At 37.3% G+C, this 20,566-nt stretch overlaps 3 non-coding genes across 3 annotated transcripts; 2 read left to right on the forward strand and 1 right to left on the reverse strand.

Moving 5' to 3' along the window:
• Nucleotides 1–9,208: 9,208 nt before the first annotated feature.
• Nucleotides 9,209–9,290, forward strand: trnal-uag (transfer RNA leucine (anticodon UAG)). The gene has a single exon. It is a non-coding gene; the product is annotated as a tRNA-Leu (tRNA).
• Nucleotides 9,291–9,612: 322 nt separating this feature from the next.
• trnas-gcu (transfer RNA serine (anticodon GCU)) lies at nt 9,613–9,694 on the forward strand. Its single transcript has one exon. It is a non-coding gene; the product is annotated as a tRNA-Ser (tRNA).
• A 3,095-nt stretch (nt 9,695–12,789) lies between these two features.
• trnap-ugg (transfer RNA proline (anticodon UGG)) lies at nt 12,790–12,861 on the reverse strand. The gene has a single exon. It is a non-coding gene; the product is annotated as a tRNA-Pro (tRNA).
• Nucleotides 12,862–20,566: the final 7,705 nt, after the last annotated feature.

Below are 20,566 nucleotides of genomic sequence, written 5' to 3' on the forward strand. Positions count from 1 at the left end.
CTGTGAAAAGTAGCTTCCATCATCTCAGAGAATGTGAGCAGGTTGTGTGGTAGTGTCTCTAGAACTTAACCCACAATAAGATAAGTGACTGCGCCATCTTGTGTTCACTGAAGAGAAAAACCTTAACTTGGACAAAATAAAAACCTGTAAACAGTTCATACAGCCATACATATATATTCATACTGTGGATTAGTAATTATATATTAGAACTTATATTTAAATTGTATTTACAACACCAGGTTACGTTATTTAATGTAAAGCACAAAAAGAAATAATAATAGAAAACTAAAAGGAAACAGATGTTGAAAACAGTTATAAATCTCAACAACTAAACTGAACTGGCCATTGAGAAATACTTTATGTTCACATGACATACTTCCTTTCCTATCAGGGGATTAAACACACACACACACACACACACACACACACACAGTTCCCTTTAGATTAATTTACTCAGACGCTTGTTCATGAATCACAACATAATGATTCTTTCTCACACTGAACACTGCAAAAGATCAGAAGACAACAATGCACTAATGAATAAGACGGTTCTAGTTACTTGTTTGAAAATACAAGGAATTGGTTTGCTGATAATAAGATAATCCTTAGTTTTGAAGATGATCTCCTTCTGTTGAGGTTGAACTTGTTGAACATTGGGCTATAACTGATTAGTTTGACTATTATATATGTGAAGTTACTACACTTAGACAATAAAATGCCCTTCATCTGCAGTGTAATTACTCCAGACAGAACAGAGAGGATCATGAGTCCACTGGCATTGTGGAATTCTGCTATGAGGATTGACCTGAGCCTTGTCTTTAGTGCACTTGTTATCAGTCAATATGGAATTGTACCATGAGGGTAGAAATCTTTCTTTATTATAAAAATTACTCCATACTGCAAGAAAATACTTTTCTTGGGAAGGATTTTAACAGGAGTTTAGGTTAGTGTCAGTTTGTGTGCAGTTTTGCATCACTTCCAAAAAAACATGACAGTAGGAAAATTTGCTAGGAGAAATTGCACTTTTGTGTGAATGAGTGTGTGAAAGGGTTTGTGGAGTGCAAAGGACTGACATCCCATTCAGGGTGTTTTCCCACCTCATGTCTGGGACAGACTCTGTATCTACTATGACCCTGACCAATAGAGAAAAAGATAGAATCCCCCAAAAGGACATGTAACTTTCTCTAAACATTGGAAGAGCTGCTTTTAATATAACAAAACTGTGTGAAAGTTTTTGTACAGTGCAGCTGGATTTCCTGTCACTGTGGGCTCCAGAGCACAGTAGTATAGAGCAGAGTCTGATACAGCAGCAGAGGAGATGATCAGATCCACTTTCTTATTCGTTTTATCTTGCTCTTTTTTAAGTTGTACAGACAATCGTGGATGAGGTGGTTGAGCCTCAGTGACAGTTTCACTGGCTTCAAGAATCAGCAGCAGAAACTCAGGTCTTGATCCAGGTTTTTGTCGATACCAGTGGAGACTCTGAACTGATCCAGTATATGTGCAGGACAGTGAGATGTTGCTGCCTTCCATTGAAAATACATTGGTTTGTTCTGGTTTAATGTTATTGTCAGCAGCCTCTGCTATAAAAACATTACAACAATATTGTGATATTTTAATCATAAATGACACATTTCACATGGAAAATTTTGTCTTCTTAATTAGAAAAAATAATATTTTGTGTGCAGTGTATATGACTTACCAACATCAGCAAGAGTGAAAAACACCACAAAGAGGAACAACATTGTTTTCCTGAGTGTTTAGTTCAAACCTCTAGCTTTAGAAATGAATGTCAGTGTTACTATTTGATGTACATCTCCACCTCTAGCTCCACCTACTTGTATTTATGTATATTCATGACAAATCTGCTGTTCTGAATACTGTTTATATAAAGCTTGTAGAAATATTTTTGTCTTAATAAAACAATGTGGTCCTGAGAAGCAATGGATTCACTCATACCATCTACTCAATTTTTCTGTGATATTTTGACATTAAAAGTTATAACACTTGTTTTTGGGTCTCTCTCTCTCTCTCTCTCTTGCTCTCTCTCTCTCTCTCTCATTACAAAAATAAGAATATTTGAATGGTGAAACATACAGGAATTGTTATAATATGCTAAGTCCTTTCTTTAGTAGGTGGTTTCTGGGATTGAACTGATTTTGGAATATGGAAGAAATATTTATTCAAATACCTAAAATGTCTTCATAGCCCCCATATATTTCTCTTTCAAATACCGCTGAATTTGTCATTTCCATGGATTTTTTTTTCTCACAAGAAAACAGATGTTGATAGTAGCTGTAAAACTTAACAACTGTTGACCCCAAGTACTTGTACCTTCTTCACCTCTTCACCCTGTAATCTTACTGTTCCACTTCCCTCCCTGTCATTCACACACATGTACTCAGTCTTACTACCACTGACTTTCATTCCTCTTCTCTCCAGCGCAAACCTCCACCTCTCCAGGTTTTCCTCCACCTGCTCCCTGCTCTCACTACAGATCACAATGTCATCTGCAAACATCATTGTCCAAGGAGACTCCTGTCTGACCTCCTCTGACAACTGGTCCATCACCATAGCAAACAGGAAGGGGCTCAGAGCCGATCCCTGATGCAGTCCCACCTCCACTTTGAACTCCTCTGTCTGACCTACAGCACACCTCACCACTGTCCTGCTCCTCTCATACATGTCCTGCACCACTCTGACATACTTCTCTGCTATTCCTGACTTCCTCATACAGTACCACAGCTCTTCTCTTGGCACCCTGTCATACGCTTTCTCCAAGTCTACAAACACACAGTGGAAAGGAGAATCTTTTTCTCTGTTAGCTTTGCTATCACTCTGTCCCTCTTCTCTCTCAGCTCTTTTTCCTGCTTTCACCAAAAGAGCCTGAGCTGCATCTACCAACATAATATAAAGAAAGCATTTCCCCAGAATGAATGAATCATGTGTAGTACATTGTCTACAGTCTAGTTGGGTTTCCTGTCACTGTGTGCACCAGAGTAGTACAGTTTAGAGTCTGTCACTGCTGCAGAGGAGATGAACAGATCCACTTTTGTCAAACTTAATGAACAATCATGGATGATGTTGTATGGCTGGTGTTACATGTTCACTAGCTTCATTAATTAGCATCAGAGGCTTTGGTCATAATGCAGGTTTTTGTTAATAGGTTTGCTAGGATTTACTAGGTTTTTGTTTGCTATGAGACACATTGCATGATCACACCAACTATACCTTATAAATAATATAAACAGCTGCTTACTGTCCTAATAAATGATCATTAACTCAGAATTTATTTTTATTAACTGCTCTATCCTGGTCACATGTCCACAACTGTCTATATACACCTACATTCATTCATTCATCTTCAGTAACTGCTTTATCCTGGTCAGGGTTGCAGTGGATCTGGAGCTTCTCCCAGCAACACTAGTCATGAAGCAGGAATACAAATTACAATGGACTACACTGGGTTGAGGGTTGTTTATTAATTTAATTACACAATGTATAGACCAGCAACATCTAGCATCTGAAACATGTATATTTGTGAGTTTACCATGAATATTGTGTAGTTGCTGTGTTAATCCCTCATTATTCTTTTTTTCTCAGCTATTTTCTCCAGCTGTAAATGTTATTACAAAAGTTGTTTGTTTCTGTGGTTTACCAAAAAGTTGATAAAGTGAGTCTCTTTGATCTTGTGGTTTTATAAACGTCATATATGCCATTTACAGTTTTTGTAAAGCCTTTCAGTAACTCTGTATTACAGTGCTACTACTTCAAGAGCACAATGATAGAGTGCAGAATCTGAGAGCTTTAGACCTCTGATAGTAAGTTCAGTAGAGTCTCTGCTGGTTTTCGACTCTAATCGATGATCATCAGGAGTGCTCTGGTCAGATCTTGACCTTGCGCTTTTATACAGTAAAAACTGTGGTGCGCTGTTAGGATATTGTTTGTACCAGTAAAGATCAATGTCATTGCTGCTTGACTCATATGAACATTTCAGAGTAACAGTCTCTGTTTCTTTCCTGACAATGTTGGCATCTTCATCTGCTGGTCCAATTTTATCAGCAAAACTGCCTGGTGTAAAAAAAAAAAAAATACAAAAAAATATATCAGTGAAATATTTTTCTTAAACCAAATATTGACTTAAGATATCAAGAAATGACTGGATGAATAATAAAAAACATGGTTATTAATTAATGCAACTCATTAAATATGATTGTAAGAATTAAAACTTTTGATTAACTAATGAAAATGAATTACCTGTAACTAGAGTGAGAATCAGTGGTATGTATCTCACTATGTACAGTAAGTTGTATAGTTGATCCATTTCTGAACACAGCTCTGTGAGGATTCTGTATAATAGTGCTGTATGTGCTGAACTTTACACGTCTCTAGAAGGCCACACCCAGGAAGTGATGCAGTTGGAGCATAATTTTACACAGATCATCACTTCACAGTATCAGTGACAGTGAACTGAGTCACTAATACAACACAGAACTATTCCACTGTTGCTGATCAACGTTTTGTGTGATTTGTTTTGGATATTTTTGGATGTTTTATTTACCTTTTGCTCTCTTTTTGATCTTTTGTCTATTTCTGCACCTTAGTTTATTAGTTATTCCCCCTGATAAATCCAGGATTTACTTACAGTAAATAAAGTAATTAAAGTTATTTAATTACACATTAAATTAGTGGTGTCTGCATCTACATCTGGAACCAATATTCCATTTAACTCCAAACTAGTTTCTATAGAAAACAAGCATAACATTTAAAACTAATCCACTTGACAGTCATGTTGTTTGCATGTATTTTTCAGATTCCATCTAGAATAAACCAAATAAATCAAATGTAGCATTAATATTCTAACTTTAATGGTACAAGAATGTCCAGAACAGAGCGTTTACTGGGTTTCTGATCCACAGTGTCCACTGGGTCCATGCAATAATAACCAGTTACACAACAAACTAGCTGTATGAGGAGTTGTTAGTGAAGTGCAGTTTGGGCTTTATTCTACAAACAATACAACATTAGTTAACCTCTAATATTGTGTCCATTAAAATACAATGTTACTACATTTGATGGTTAAATGATGGTTAATGTGAAAGGATGATGATGAAGTGAATGTAAAAGTGTAAATATCTCCATCTTGTGAGAAAAGCATGGCTCTTAAGTTGGTAAAAGGAAAAGAAGAGTAAAGCTCAGTGTAATCACTGCTTGACTCGTATGAACATTTTAGAATAACAGAGTCTGTATCTTTTCTGACAATGTTGGCATCTTCATCGGTCAGCCCAATTTAATCTGCTAAACTGCCCATTATAAAGAAGAATATAAATAAACTATTTAGAAGAATAACAAGTAAACTCTATGTCACAACTGTTTACTGTGAAAAGTAGCTTCCATCATCTCAGAGAATGTGAGCAGGTTGTGTGGTGCTCTAGTTCTAGACCCACAATAAGATAAGTGACTGCGCCATCTTGTGTTCACTGAAGAGAAAAACATAACACACTAATAAATAGTTTTATAATTTAGCAAATTAAAATTTCTCCTTCTCTCTCTCTCTCTCTCTCTCTCTCTCTTTCACACACACACACACACACACATTTTCATGAACACACCCCTATTACACCAATAAACTTATCACATGCAATTACAATTGTGTAGTATGAAAGGTTCAGTGACAACAGCCTATGCAGGATTATAAAGTAAATAAAAGATTTAAACATTGCTTGGTGAAATATGTTTATGGCTTGTTAAAGTTGGGCTGTCAAAATACATAATACTTAAAATTAGTAATTGTTCTTTATTATAACAATGACACAACACCACACTACAAGAAAACACTTTAAGCAGAAGGATTTTAACAGTGTGATAGCACAGTGACACAGCAGGTAGTGTTGCTGCATCACAGCTTCAGGATCCCCAGTTTGATGATGTGTTCAGGTCACTGTCAGTTTGTGTGCAGTTTTGCATCACCTCCAAAAAACATGACAGTAATAAATTTACTAATATATTCACTATGTGTAAATAAGTATGTGAAAGGGTTTGTGTATGGAGCTCTGCAAAGGACTGACATCCCATTCAGGGTGTTTCCTACCTCATGTGTGGGACAAACTCCACATCAACCATGACCCTGATCAGTAGAGAGAAAGAGAGAATCCCCCAAAAGGACATGTAACTTTATCTAAAGCATTGGCAAAACTTCTTTCAATATAACAAAACTGTGTGAAAGTCTTTGTACAGTGCAGCTGGATTTCCTGTCACTGTGGGCCTCAGAGCACAGTAGTATAGAGCAGAGTCTGATACAGCAGCAGAGGAGATGATCAGATCCACTTGTATAGTTTTATCATCAACTTTAGCAGACATTCTTGGGTCAGTGTTGGAAATTAGATTTCCTTTTTGGTCAACAATAAGAAGGAACTCAGGTGTAGATTTTGGATATTGTCTGTACCAGTACAGGTAGTCTGATGTACGACTTGTTTTGTATTTGCAGGACAGAGTAACATCATCACCTTCATCTACAGCTTCAGGAGTGATATCTGGTTCTATTGAATCTGCCATGGAGTCACCTGTCATAGAGAAGAGAACATAATGTTTTTAAACTTTAAATAATCAACAGGAAATACTTAAGTCAGACCCACACTCTGCATTTTCACACTGCATCACCACACAGACTAATATTTAATATAATATAGTTAATATTTCTGTAATAACAAAAAGTCAATGTTAACTCACCTAGTGAAAGCCACAGATACATGAATATAACAGTGAACATGATGACTGGTCTTAGCTCAGTGAAAATAGTGGAGATCTTTCTGTAATCTAATATGTTAACACCATAAAGCTTCAAAATTGCTCCACCCCACAGCATCACATGACAGTGTCACCAATGTTGTTGTCAGATTGTTGATTCTTACTGAAACATCCTGGCTTTACATTCAGCCTCATATGGGAAACCTGTCCAGAGGACATTTAAGTAAACACATACTGAAAGCAGGAAATTAATGTATTTATGTTATTTTACATATGTTAGTGATATCTCTAAAGTTTGTGTAAACACCAGCAGCAGATAAATGTTAGAAACACTAAGTGGAAGAGAATATGATTTATTTAAGAATGAGGAAGAAATGAGTATTTTCCCTTGGTAATTAAGGTTGAATTAATCCCTTATTTCTCAGCTCTAACAGTTAAATCTGAAAATAAAACTTTCCTGTATTCACAATAGCATCAGAAGAAGAGAAAGAAGAATAAAGGCACATTCACATATAAGTTTCTAGTTTTTAATGTTTCTGACACAGCAGGTGTCAAAGAAATGACATTAGATGAGAATTTATTCTTATGACAGTTTAGTGTTAAGTGGACAGTTGTGTTGTTTAATCAGAATGGTATCTCTGAAATTAGCTTTGGCACTAAGAGTAACCAGGGCAGGGGTTAGGATATTATATCAGCAGTATGTATGATAGAAGAACAAGTATACTCTATGTCTCAGAGAATGTGAGCAGGTTGTGTGGTGCTCTGGTTCTAGACCAACATTAAGATAAGTGACTGCGCCATCTTGTGTTCACTGAAGAGAAAAACCTTAACACCAAAAAAAATTGTTTTTGAACTTACCAAATATGTGCAGAAATATAATTGAAAAAAAAAATTGTTTCTCTCTCTCTCTCTCTCTTTCACACACACACACACACACACACACACACACACACAGCCATTTGCTCACCCATTCACACCTAGGGGCAATTTAACATTATCAGTCAATCTACGTAGACTAGCTTTATTTAGATATTACTTCAAACTTGTTGCAAAATATAAACTAATAATATTAAAAATTAGATGATTTTTCAGTAAGTGGCAATATACAGTATCTCACAAAAGTGAGTACACCCCTCACATTTTTGTAAATATATGGCAACCTGTAGCTCTGGTGAACTCCATGCCCAAGAGGGTTAAGGCAGTGCTGGTAAATAATGGTGGCCACACAAAATATTGACACTTTGGGCCCAATTTGGACATTTCCACTTACGGGTGTATTCACTTTTGTTGCCAACGGTTTAGACATTAATGGCTGTGTGTTGAGTTATTTTGAGGGGACAGCAAATTTACACTGTTATACAGGCTGTACACTCACTACTTTACATTGTAGCAGAGTGTCGTTTCTTCAGTGTTGTCACATGAAATGATATAATAAAATATTTACAAAACCGTGAGGGGTGTACTTACTTTTGTGAGATACTGTATGTCCATGTGTCCATACAGCCATAAAACATCAGGCATGTGTGGCTTGGGGTGCAGTCAGAATTCTAATTCATCCCAAAGTGTTGAGTGGGTTTGAGTTCAGGGCTGTGTGCAGGTAACTCATTTTATTCCACACCAAACTTGTAATAAACATCTTCATTGAGCTGGAACATGTTTTTGTAAGAATATAAAAACATCCTATACAATTGTGCAGCAGTTTGGAGAATGCCCACATACTGGTGTGATGGTTAGGTGTCCACAAATATAGCCATATTGTACATATTCAGGACTTTGTTAGAATTAGTATTGTTGTAATAATGTTGTAATAACTGGTTGTGCATGTCAATAAAGAAACATATGTAAAAATATGTTAATATAAATACTGAACCCTTCTCAATATCTCAGTACCTCAGGTTATGGACTCTCCTTTCATACATATGCATACTTGTACCCTTTTTTAAAGGGCTACTGCAATATAAGCAGAACATTCATAAAGCTGCAACAAAATGTTCCCAGTTATATATTTGCTTGAAATCTAATTTGTGCAAAGCCAATATTAAGTTATAACTTGTACTCAATTCACAGACAGATTAAAGTGCACAGTAGAATTGCACATTTTATTAGGTAGAATGTGTGTGTGTGTTCAGTGATTGTTTGCAGTCCGAATGGCCCAGGGGAAGAAGCTGTTTGTAAGTCTGGTGGTGTGAGACTTTGTTGACCTGAAGTGCCTCCCAGATGGCAACAGGTCAAACAAGTGATGAGCAGGATGTGAGGAGTCTCCTGTGATGGCCTTGATTTTGCTGAGGCAGCAGGACCTGGACATGTCATCCAGGGAGGGCAGAGGGCAGCCGATGATTTTTTGAGCTGTTTTTCACCCTCTGCACAGTTTGTCTGTCCTCATCTGTGCAGCCTGTGTACCACACACCCAGACAGTATGTCAGTGTGCTCTCCACAGAGGTCTATAAGTACTGAGCCCTCGGGTAGTGTGGCCGAGTGGTCTAAGGCGCTGGATTTAGGCTCCAGTCTCTTCGGAGGCGTGGGTTCAAATCCCACCGCTGCCAGCTGAGCCTTTTCAAGGCAGTGGTTGTGGGCTCTGGCACCACAAAGGCTTTACAGGGGTTGTGGCTCCTGTGCCTTCTGCAAATGTGCTTAAGAGTTGCCATTAGCTGGCTGTCTGGCTGCAAAAAAAAAAAAGAGCTCACACTGTACCGGAGCCCCCAGACCCAGGTGCTGAAATAGCTCCCAGGGTTTGGCAACTGGTGTCAATGCTGGCTGCTTCGTTTCACACCTTGCTTTTTCAAACAGCAAGTCCAAACAACCACTCCTCTACGGAATTGTTGCGGTCTCTGTGGACATTTGGTCGTGGGTGCCACAACTGCACCTGACGAGGTGGCCGAGTGGTTAAGGCGATGGACTGCTAATCCATTGTGCTCTGCACGCGTGGGTTCGAATCCCATCCTCGTCGCTTGTGTGCCCTTTAATCTCCTCTTTACCACAACTCTTGCACGCGCAATGCATCGGAGTGCTAGAGGGGATCAAGAAAAGCTAGCCCTGGGTCTAGGTGTTTCGCAACCGTGGGCTGTATTTCCATGTTGGTTGGACACAGATGCTGTAAGGCTGACGGGTCGCCACTGGAGATCCATGCAGATCAATGCAGTGCACAGTCCCGAAGTCAGCGGCCCAGATCGTGCACCTTTATATATCTCATCAAAACCAGATGAAATATCTAATTGAAATTGAAATTGATATCTAAAACTCAGTCTAGATTAACTGAGTGTGTTAAAGATATTAGAAATTGGATGGCCGAAAATTTCCTATTATTAAACTCTGACAAAACGGAGATATTACTTATTGGCCCAAAAACTAGTACACAGAAGCTCTCACAATTCAGCTTGCACCTAGAAGGATGCACTGTTACTACTAGCTCAACAGTGAAAGACCTGGGTGTAATATTAGACAGCAACTTATCCTTTGAAAACCATATTTACAATATCACAAAAACAGCCTTCTTCCATCTTAGAAATATTGCCAAGCTTAGGAACATTTTATCTGTATCTGATGCAGAAAAGCTAGTTCATGCATTCATGACCTCCAGACTGGACTACTGTAATGCATTACTAGGTGGTTGTCCTGCATCTTCAATAAACAAGCTACAGTTAGTCCAGAATGCAGCCGCCAGAGTTCTTAACAGATCAAGAAAATATGATCATATAACCCCAATATTATCATCCCTGCACTGGCTACCTGTTAAGTTTAGAATTGACTATAAACTAGCTCTACTCTCATACAAGGCTCTAAATGGTTTAGCTCCCACCTATCTATCCAGTCTTCTAACACATTACAATCCACCACGCTCTTTAAGATCACAAAATTCTGGACTGCTAGTAGTTCCCAGAATATCAAAGTCCACAAAAGGAGGTAGAGCGTTTTCGTATTTAGCTCCAAAACTCTGGAATAGTCTTCCTGACTGTGTTCGGGGCTCAGACACAGTCACCCAGTTTAAAAGTAGACTAAAGACTTATCTCTTTAGCCAGGCATACATCTAACACTTCCCATAACCTTGCACGCCAGTACATCTGATTAAATGCACATTCAGCTAGTACTGCTAATATTATGAACAGCAGCTACGCTAATGCTGTTCCATTGTTTCCTTTCTTCTACCCATCCCGAGGCATACAGAGACTGTGCCGGCTCCAGTGGCATCCGGAGATGGACCAGCTCCAGCTGGGTTCTGCTTGTGAGGATTGGAATATTCAAGCAGTGCCATGGACAACAACCTCCTTATTGATTCACATAACACTATACACATGCTGTATCTACATCACACAATTGTCACCCAAATGAGGATGGGTTCCCTTTTGAGTCTGGTTCCTCTCAAGGTTTCTTCCTCATACCATCTAAGGGAGTTTTTCCTTGCCACAGTCGCCTCAGTCACCTCAGGCTTGCTCACTTGGGATAACATCTAGGACTGTTTGTCTGTTTGTCTGTTCATATGTTTGTTGTTTTTTGATGTGGTTTCTCATGTAAAGCTGCTTTGAGACAATGCTCTTTGTTAAAAGCGCTATACAAATAAAATTGAATTGAATTGAATTTATTGCAACAGACTGGGATGCAAGTTCATATCAGCAAACCTTGTCAACAAGAGCCTAAGCCTTTCAAACCTTTCCTGGGTTTGGATCTTGAATCACGTCTGGTAATGGAAGCATGCGTGGTACAACCATTGTGACCGCCTGCCAGAGTGCCTCTCTTTCCCGACCTGGCAGGCCTCCCTTGACCACAGCCCTACAACCCTCCAAGTGCATGGGTAGCGTCGCCAAAAAAAAACATGGTTATTAATTAATGTAATTAATTAACTGATTAAATATGATTGTGATAGTTAAAACTATTGATAAACTGATGAAAATGAATTACCTGTAACTAGAGTGAGAATCAGTGGTATGTATCTCACTATGTACAGTAAGTTGTATAGTTGATCCATTTCTGAACACAGCTCTGTGAGGATTCTGTATAATAGTGCTGTATGTGCTGAACTTTACACGTCTCTAGAAGGACACACCCAGGAAGTGATGCAGTTTTAGTGTTATTTTGGACAGATCACTTCACACAGTGTCAGTGACAGAAATCTAGAGTCATTATGGCTGGTGTTGTATTTCAAGATTCATCATCTATACAATACTATAAGCCTTTATCTGTTTGTGTGGTTTTTAAATTATTTGTACATTTATAAATAATTATGATAATTTGCTGTGGAAAATCATAGGAAACTGATCCAGATTTAAACAAAATCTCTCATAAGTAAATTTGCTGTGTCTATAACCAAAAGGTAATTAAATTCAGTTCAATTCAATTCAGTTCACTTCATTTTTATTTGTACATCACTTTTAACAATGGACATTGTCTCAAAGCAGCTTTACAGAAATACAGAAATTCAGAATAGAAATTACAAAGTTGAAAATTAACTTTACCCCTAATGAGCAACTCTGAGGCAACAGCGGCAAGAAAAAACTCCCTGAGACGATATGAGGAAGACTCAAATGTGAACCCATCCTCATCTGGGTGATACCAGAGAGTGTGATTATGAATAAATTACCTTCTAATTGTATATTATCAAACATTAAAAGCAGCAGAGGAGATGATCAGATCCACTTGTTTAGTTTTATCATCAACTTTAGCAGACAGACGTGGTGGCATAGGGATTTACCTTTTACCCTCCTTTCTGAAAAGATCAATGATAACTTACCTAATGAAAGCCACAGACACATGAATATAACAGTGAACATGATGAATGGTGTTAGTAAAATGACAATATTCTGAGGTCTTTCTGTACTCTATTATATTAATATTTCAGAGGTTCATGTCTCCACAAAGTGTGACATTCTCTATCCCGCTCCCTGTATTCCAGAGATAGGCTCCAGGTTGGAGCTTTAATTTTCAGAGGTAATTACAGTGGGATTTGAACCTCCTTGGACCTCTGGAGAAACAAGCTTCCAAGCGAGAACCAAGCCGGCAGTGCAAGTTTCCATTAGTTTTATCCCACCCACTCTCTTCCATGTAAAACCAGGGCTCGTCCGGGATTTGAACCCGGGACCTCTCGCACCCAAAGCGAGAATCATACCCCTAGACCAACGAGCCAGGTCGTCCCTGTTCAGCTTGCTGTGTGCCAATGGAGGTTCACTGTACTCTGTAACTCTCTGTGACCTTCCAGTTCATATGGACTGGGGTCCGAGTAAAAGGAACTCGGTTACCCAAAGTCAAGTTAACAATAAAGCGAGGCTCCTGTGGGATTCGAACCTTTTTGGAATGCAGATGCTAAGTGTGAACCAAGTAAGCAGCTCTTGCCATTGGGCCAAATATGTCATTAATCTCGGTGGACATGAAGATCAAAATCAATTCTTGTAGAACAAGCTTGCTTTAGTGTCAGGTGGAGGTTTCAGTTTAGGTCAAGTTTACAGGATTGTAGCTTCTTTGCTGGAAACTGTACTGTTGCTCCAGTATAGCTTGGTGAATATTATGAGGCTTCAAGTAGTTTCTGTGATATTTACAGTAAGTTTAAAAATGATTCCAGTTGGTAATAAAATTGAATTAGCTGGTTGCTAAAGAAACTCAGGTGGCTGGTGGGGTATGGTTTGGTAACTGTGACAAGGTCTCATCTGTTCGATAGGGTGACACTAGGAAGCTGTAATGGAGTCCCATGTGGTAGCTATGGATTTTAAAAAATATTTTAGTATGATTTATGTCATTTACAGGGTTGTTACTGTAGTCTTAGATTTCTGTTCTTGGTGAACAGGAATGAAACCCCATGTGGTCTTTAGCTGTTGTAGCTCATCTACCTCAAGAATTGATTATGGGGCACTATTTCAGTAGAGCTTATTTATTTCCTGATTGTGTGATGGAAACTGTGTTTGTATTTTCCACAATTCTTATTCTTAGTTATACATACTTTCAGGTATCCTGTAATTCTCAAAAATATATTAAAGAACCTGCAAAGACACACATGATGAACACATTAAATCTCATGCTCAGTAAAACAAACAAACAAACAAGCAAACAAACAAACAAATAAATTAAAAAAAAAAAAAAAAGTCAAATCAGCTGCTTGTCAAAAAAGTTTACAATATCCAAATTTTCCAGCATGTGATCTTTACACTGTCATTAAGTAAATAAACCATCACACCTGCCACTATTGTTTATGAGAACTGCACTTAATACTGCAGAGGGAGTGAACATGTGGCTTCTTCAAACACACACCTAACTTTTCTATCAGTATTTGGATTCACTTAGAATGTTTTGTCTATTGAATTCAAATAAAGTATTCATATATGGTTATATACATATATTTCTACTGGATCAATAACTCTTTCATGTTTGAGGTCTCTGTAGATTTTTGGACAGTGAAGTTGACTTTCCTGTCACTGTGGGCTGCAAGGCGCAGTAGTACAGTGCAGAGTCTGATACTGAAGCAGGCGAGATCTCCAAATCCACACGCTTCAGACTCTTATGAACTTTAGCAGACAAATGAGGATGAGGAGTATCACCTGTCTGATTCCCTCCCGATTCCGTCAACAGAACGAGGAATTCTGGTGCTGCATTGGAATATTGTCGATACCACTGTAGATTGTTCATAGAAACAGTGTATTTATAATCACAGGAGAGTGTAACTGCTTGCTCCTCTTTACCATAGACAGCAGAAGATGTTGGAGTAATGCTGTCCTGTGTGCTCTCACCTGAAGAGGACATTTATTTCAGAATATTATCATTTTATATTATACAGTATACATACAGTACATGCTTACAATCTAAAACACTCACACATGGAAACATTTCTTTATTAGTTATAAAACATTTAAACATGATATATGGGGATATATAAAATATAAGCTTACCTATGAACATGGTAAAAAACAGAAACATACAGAAAACCATCATGTTTTAATTTCCTCTGTTCTTCTGAAAGTTTCCTTTTTATGTTATTGTAAATGTCAAGTTTCCTTCTACTCTGTCTTCAGTGAAGCATCTAAGCATTTCTTGTGTACAAAGCCTCAACTGTAGCTTCCCTCTGTTTTAACCAATCAGAGTGCAGGATTTGCCGCATTATGTAAAATACACACACATGTTCTAAAAGAATTTAATGAGCAAAAGATTCATATATTTAGTTCCTGTATTTCCTATTTCTATGAACTTAAACCTTTTCTAATCTACAAAATATATTGTTGCAATTACAAACAATTCTTATTGTGAAATTAAATTCTTCAGCAGATTTATAGTACACCCTTAAAGTCTAAACAAAACATCAGAGGTACTGTAGTGATTGATAGGATTTTAAAAAATTCCCCATAAAATTATAACAATATAAAACCCCTAACAAGGTGGTGTTTGAGAGCATGTGCACAAATACATAAGCATCTTGTATTAAGCTCAAGATTCTGCAGTAATTCAAGTGTTTCAGTCGGACTGCACTCCACACACCATGTATCTGTGCTGAAGCTTTGTTCAGGTTTAATGTTCATGGCTACTTTAACACTCCACATGGTTCTGTTGTGTCCAGGTCCAATCAGGTTCAGTTCTAGAGTATTTTCATGTCATGTACTGCCATCTGCAGGAGCTGAATTTAAATAGACATATACATTATTTACATCAAGAACCATCAATATATTTTAAAACAAAAGTATTGCTCACCACGCTGGGAATAGTTCACAGTTTCAATTCACAGATTCATTTGGAATCATTACAGCATTTCAGCATATCAGAACACAAGAATAACCCGTCTTTTTCTTTTTTATCTGTATTTCTGACATTAACCTAGACAAAAACAAGTCCTCAGATTCAGCATCCTTAAAGAGACAAATTTGCTGGTGTGCTTGTGATTATTGTCCTTTAATATGACCCAGTTTCAGCACAACATAAGCTCATGGACAGTCTTACATTTGTCTCAAGAATATTCTAATATAAAGTGGAGATCATCAATGTCCAAATGATTAAAAGTTTTCTAGAGCCTGTGGCTGCAAAACAACCAAATCCTCACCCCTCCACCAACATGACACTTGGTATGAGGTGTTTGTTGTGATAAACTCTGTTTGACCTTCACCAAACATGAAACTATGAATAATGATTAACCATCAGTACAAAAAAATATTGTTCCTGAATTTGTTAAGATGCTGCCATTTTTTTGGAGAGAAAGGGTTTCTTCCTCTCACCTCCTCCATGAAAGCCATATGTGGAGGCAGGACTGAGGTGGAGCACAGGTTTGTGAATGGAAGGTGGTGCAGGGAAGAGTAAGTGCTGTTTCCACAGGTCAGGGTCGTAACACTTAAGACCTGGGAAATGCAACTGTGAATGGATTTTTGCTGATCCATTTAAAATTTGGCAGACATTGTACATCCATTTAACTGAAAATACAAATGTTAATACACAATTTCCATTTTCATTTCATTTTCACTCAATCTTGATGAATTTCATTATGATCAATAAAAGGAAAGCACATTTGACTAACACTTTCCTTATTCATCCATTTTAACTTGTAACTATACAATGGAATTATGGTCTGGAGTGCTCACATTTTGTTCTGGATCTTAGTTCACATTTGGTAAAGTAACATACATTTATACACACAGGTATAATAAACACATGAAAGAATAAATAAATGTATGAATGGAAAAAAATTACAGGATATATAATTATAGGATATTGTTTGTACCAATAAAGCAGAATGTGCAATTCTGGTCCTAAAGTCCTGGGATCGTTGTGCAGACCTGTCAAGGGGAAAAAGAAGAGAGATATTTTAAAATGTGACAATTGAAATGTTACAAAATCAATTTATACTCATCTGTGGAGCGCTTGAGCAATGTAGGGACAAAATATGAACTGTAACAAAGTATGGAATGGGAACTTGTGCAATAAATTGTGTGTTTGTGTGTGTGTGTTGTGTTGGTGGGTACTGGGAAGGTGTAGAAGTAAGGGAAGGACATTGCCAAGAGCCTCTCCAAAGTCTTCACCATCTTCTTCTCGACATGCTGCCCGAGGAGATGCCTAACCGTGCTGGCTAAAGCTGGCGGGTCGGTGTAGAGCTCCAGGGGCTGAGAGAACAGTACCACAAAAAGGCCTGTAAGCTGATCCTATCAACAAATTACACAAACACAAATCCAGTGTAATGTCACTGTCTTAGAGATACAATGCTGACCATTTGTGTAACGTGGCATCAGAAGATATTTGAACACTTACAATAAGCACTGTGAAGTAGATCTTTGCTCCAGGCTCCCGAACGTCTACATCCCACTTGATGAGCGCAAGCAGGCGCTCCGAGAGTCCTCCCTGAAGCTTTAGGAAAGGGAGACGACAAGCTCTGTTAATGCCAGGGTTTAAAATATGGGAAAACAAAATGAAATAAAATAGATCCTGTTCTCAAACTACATTCAAGCATCGCTTTTAAATCTCCCGATAAGACGCTTACTAGCTGAGGCGTTAAGCCCTTCGTGAAGTATCCGCAGAGAAGCAGCTCGTAAAACACGTCCACGAGGTTGTAGTGGTAGGCCTGCAGAGAGCAGAAAAGTTACAAAAAGAAATTAACTTTACATAATGGAGTCCTAATGGAGTTCTCTATTATCAAAGTCTTTCAGATTTAAACAGCTGTCATGTTACACAGGCATTCATAAGCTTACATAGGACCCGGAGAGCTCTGCTTTGATGGAGTCCCGATGAGAAGGAGTCCTCAGGAACCGAATCGGAGCCACGGAGGCCAGCTGTACGCCAACTGCATCCTGTTAAAACATAAAAAACAAAAAAATCTCTGTAATTCACTTATGGTGTTCTAGATGGCTTCTTAATTTACACCTTAACACGAAGCAGGATGTAAGCCTAAACATGTCCTGTTCTCCAAAAAAGATGATGTACTGTACATTTCCTCCTGCCGCCCCATCATAAGTGCTTCTTCTCGTCGCAGTTTCATAATAACACATCTAACATTCTGTCACGTTCCTTACAGTAAAAACAGCTTGAGTAAAATAAAGGAAAGGTTTGTTTACCGGTTAAAAGGTTTGCATTACTCATTACGATATTTATCTTAATGATGCTACCAAGTTAATTATCCAGGCTTGCTAACAGTGTAGATAAACCAGTGTTTTTTTCACCCACACCCAGAAATAGAGGATTTTGATATTTAAAAAAAAGGGAGACGTAAAAATACAAAAATTTCCTTTTTAACGCCGAAACGTTAATAAACCTGTGAGTTTGTAAACTAGTTAAGCTGAGAATAAACAGACAAATATTAGCATTAGTTAGCATTATCTCGCATTAGCATTAGCTTGTGTAAATTCACCGTACACGGTGACTGATTAAAATCTCAAAAACCTCCTGTCCCAGTCCATCATCCGAAATCTATCTAAATATTATACGGAATAATTATTAAAACCTTCACCCGAGTTCAGCAAGCTTTACACTCTATATGATATTGTGTAAATGAAATGATTAGCGAGGTTCGCTAGCTAGATAACATACGTCTGTAACCAAGTCCTGTAATTCGCAGCAAACCTTTTACATTTCCCTGGACAAGCACACTCCACAACTCCTGACACTTTTCAGAGCTAAGGCATCGAAGGATGGTACCATTGGCAACCAGATGGCTAAAATATTAAAAGACTATCATGAACAAGTAAGTGGAATTCCCATTGAACATACTCAAGGGCTGTACAGGTTAAAAAAAATTGTCACATTATCAATAATTAAAATCAGTTAAATATAATAATGATGAATGTTTTCAGTTGCCAGAAAAGACAAAAACATGAAGGCATTCTAAAACAGTAGTCTATACAAACAAAATAAATAAATTACACAAAGTAGTGTAGAATAACATGCAAGTAAGTGAATGATGACAATTTTTGTGTGTGGATGAACTAATCCTTAAAATGTGCTTGTGCTGTTATTAAACTGCCTAAAGGAATTTGCCTGTTATGTGGATTAGTAAGAAAGTGCCAGGTAATAACTAGTGCTGTTACATGTTGTAGCTAGGTTTGCAGTGTTAGAATGTTGTCTCATCATTAATCATGTTAATAAATTCAAAATGTTGCTTAGTTGGGAATTAAAGGTATGGTCATTTTTTGTTTTGTCTTTAAGGATCAGGATGACATCAGTGTCATTGGAACTCTTGTCCTGGCTGGACTGCCGCTTTACTTGAAGGAAGACTCGTCAGATGTTTTCAAGACACACACGGTAAGGCTCATCAGGACTACTTTCTGAAACATTTTGATCTTTTTGTCGATATCGAAAAAAATACAGCTAGAATAGCTGTACAGTTGATCATTTCAGTAATCTTAAAGGAAAGGTTTACTCAAATGATGATTATATAATTCATTTACTCACCCTCGTGTAATTCCATTAGATTTTTGTTAAAGGTACGTTTAAATCTTTTTCTCTCCTTTTGTCTGTCCAATTAAAGGCAATCTGTATTTTCAAGCTTCAAAAATTACTTTAATTTAGACTTTACTAAAATATTAACATGGTTCAACACACACATTAAACACATTATCTAAATATAATATCTAAATTTGATGTGCATTGTTTTCTGTATGTTTATATCATTGTCATATGTAAAGCTCATACTCCAAAGTCATGAACATGATCTGCACTATTTGCAGAGGCTTGTTATGTTGTAATTATAAGGTTTAGTTCATTCTAATGGGAACCACTGGTATTAATTTTGTTTTGCCTCTTTGTTTTTTTGTTTGTATGTCTTGATTGTCCTTGAAGATGACGTGGTGATGTCTTCAAAATCCTGGGTCAGTGCTCTGATGCTGCTTTTTGGGCTGCTTTATGCCCTTCATATCAGCTACCCCAAGAAGCTGACAGGTTTTTTTTGGTTCCTGCAAAAGGTACTGCTGAATCTTGGTGACGGCACGGCTAGGCTAAAGTTGCTGGCACTTAAAAATGAACCGCTGAATTAGTGTCATAGAATTCGTACTGTTTTGAGTACCATTAAGAGGGAAGAAGGTTCTATTTTCAAGTTGAAATTTTAGGATTTTAAAACCTTTGTGCTGTTTGTGCAGTGTTAAACTTTCTATATGTGACACAAATAAGTGTTTTATTTCAATAAATTCTATTTCTTAAAATACTTGCTGATTCTGTCATTATTGATTTATACATGTTAGATTTTACTTAGTCTTTAAATCTGTTTGTGTTCAGGTAACAGATGTAATTAAGTCCAAATCACTTTTTAGCTACACAAATGGTTTGAGGAAACCGATGGCCTTAAATGGTTTGAGTTGACTGAACTCAAATTAATCAAGACTAACTTTATTAGTTTGTGTTCCGTCAACTCAAACCATTTAAGGCCATCGATTTCCTCAAACCATTTAAGTAACTATATAGTTATTCGAACTTAATTATATCCATTAACTGAACACAAACAGATCGTTTTTTTGAACTTAAAATGTTTAAGTTGCCAATACTCTAAATGACTGACTATACCAACACTAAAATAAAATTGCATATGACTCAATACATATAAGTTTACAGCTCTTATATTTATTAGTTTCAAAACTTAAATGGTTTAAGGCAATCGGTTTCCTCAAATGGTTTGAGTTAACCTAACTTATCAGGTTTTACAGTGTAGCATAAGAAAATATAATATGCTTTTATTCATAACTGTGTGAATGTTAGCAGAAATGACTAAACAAACATTGTCTAAATAATGTATAAATTATAAATGTATAAATTATTATTAATTACAGTGAATCATGGACAAAACTGGTAAGAAAAGGTTAATAAGCTAAATTATCATATGCACCTACAACACCAAACACAATGAATCTGTTAGTATCTGTAAAATGCTTTTTGATTATAAAAATGT

The sequence above is a fragment of the Hemibagrus wyckioides genome, unplaced genomic scaffold, assembly GCF_019097595.1.
Source record: "Hemibagrus wyckioides isolate EC202008001 unplaced genomic scaffold, SWU_Hwy_1.0 Contig5, whole genome shotgun sequence".
Lineage (NCBI taxonomy): Eukaryota > Metazoa > Chordata > Actinopteri > Siluriformes > Bagridae > Hemibagrus > Hemibagrus wyckioides.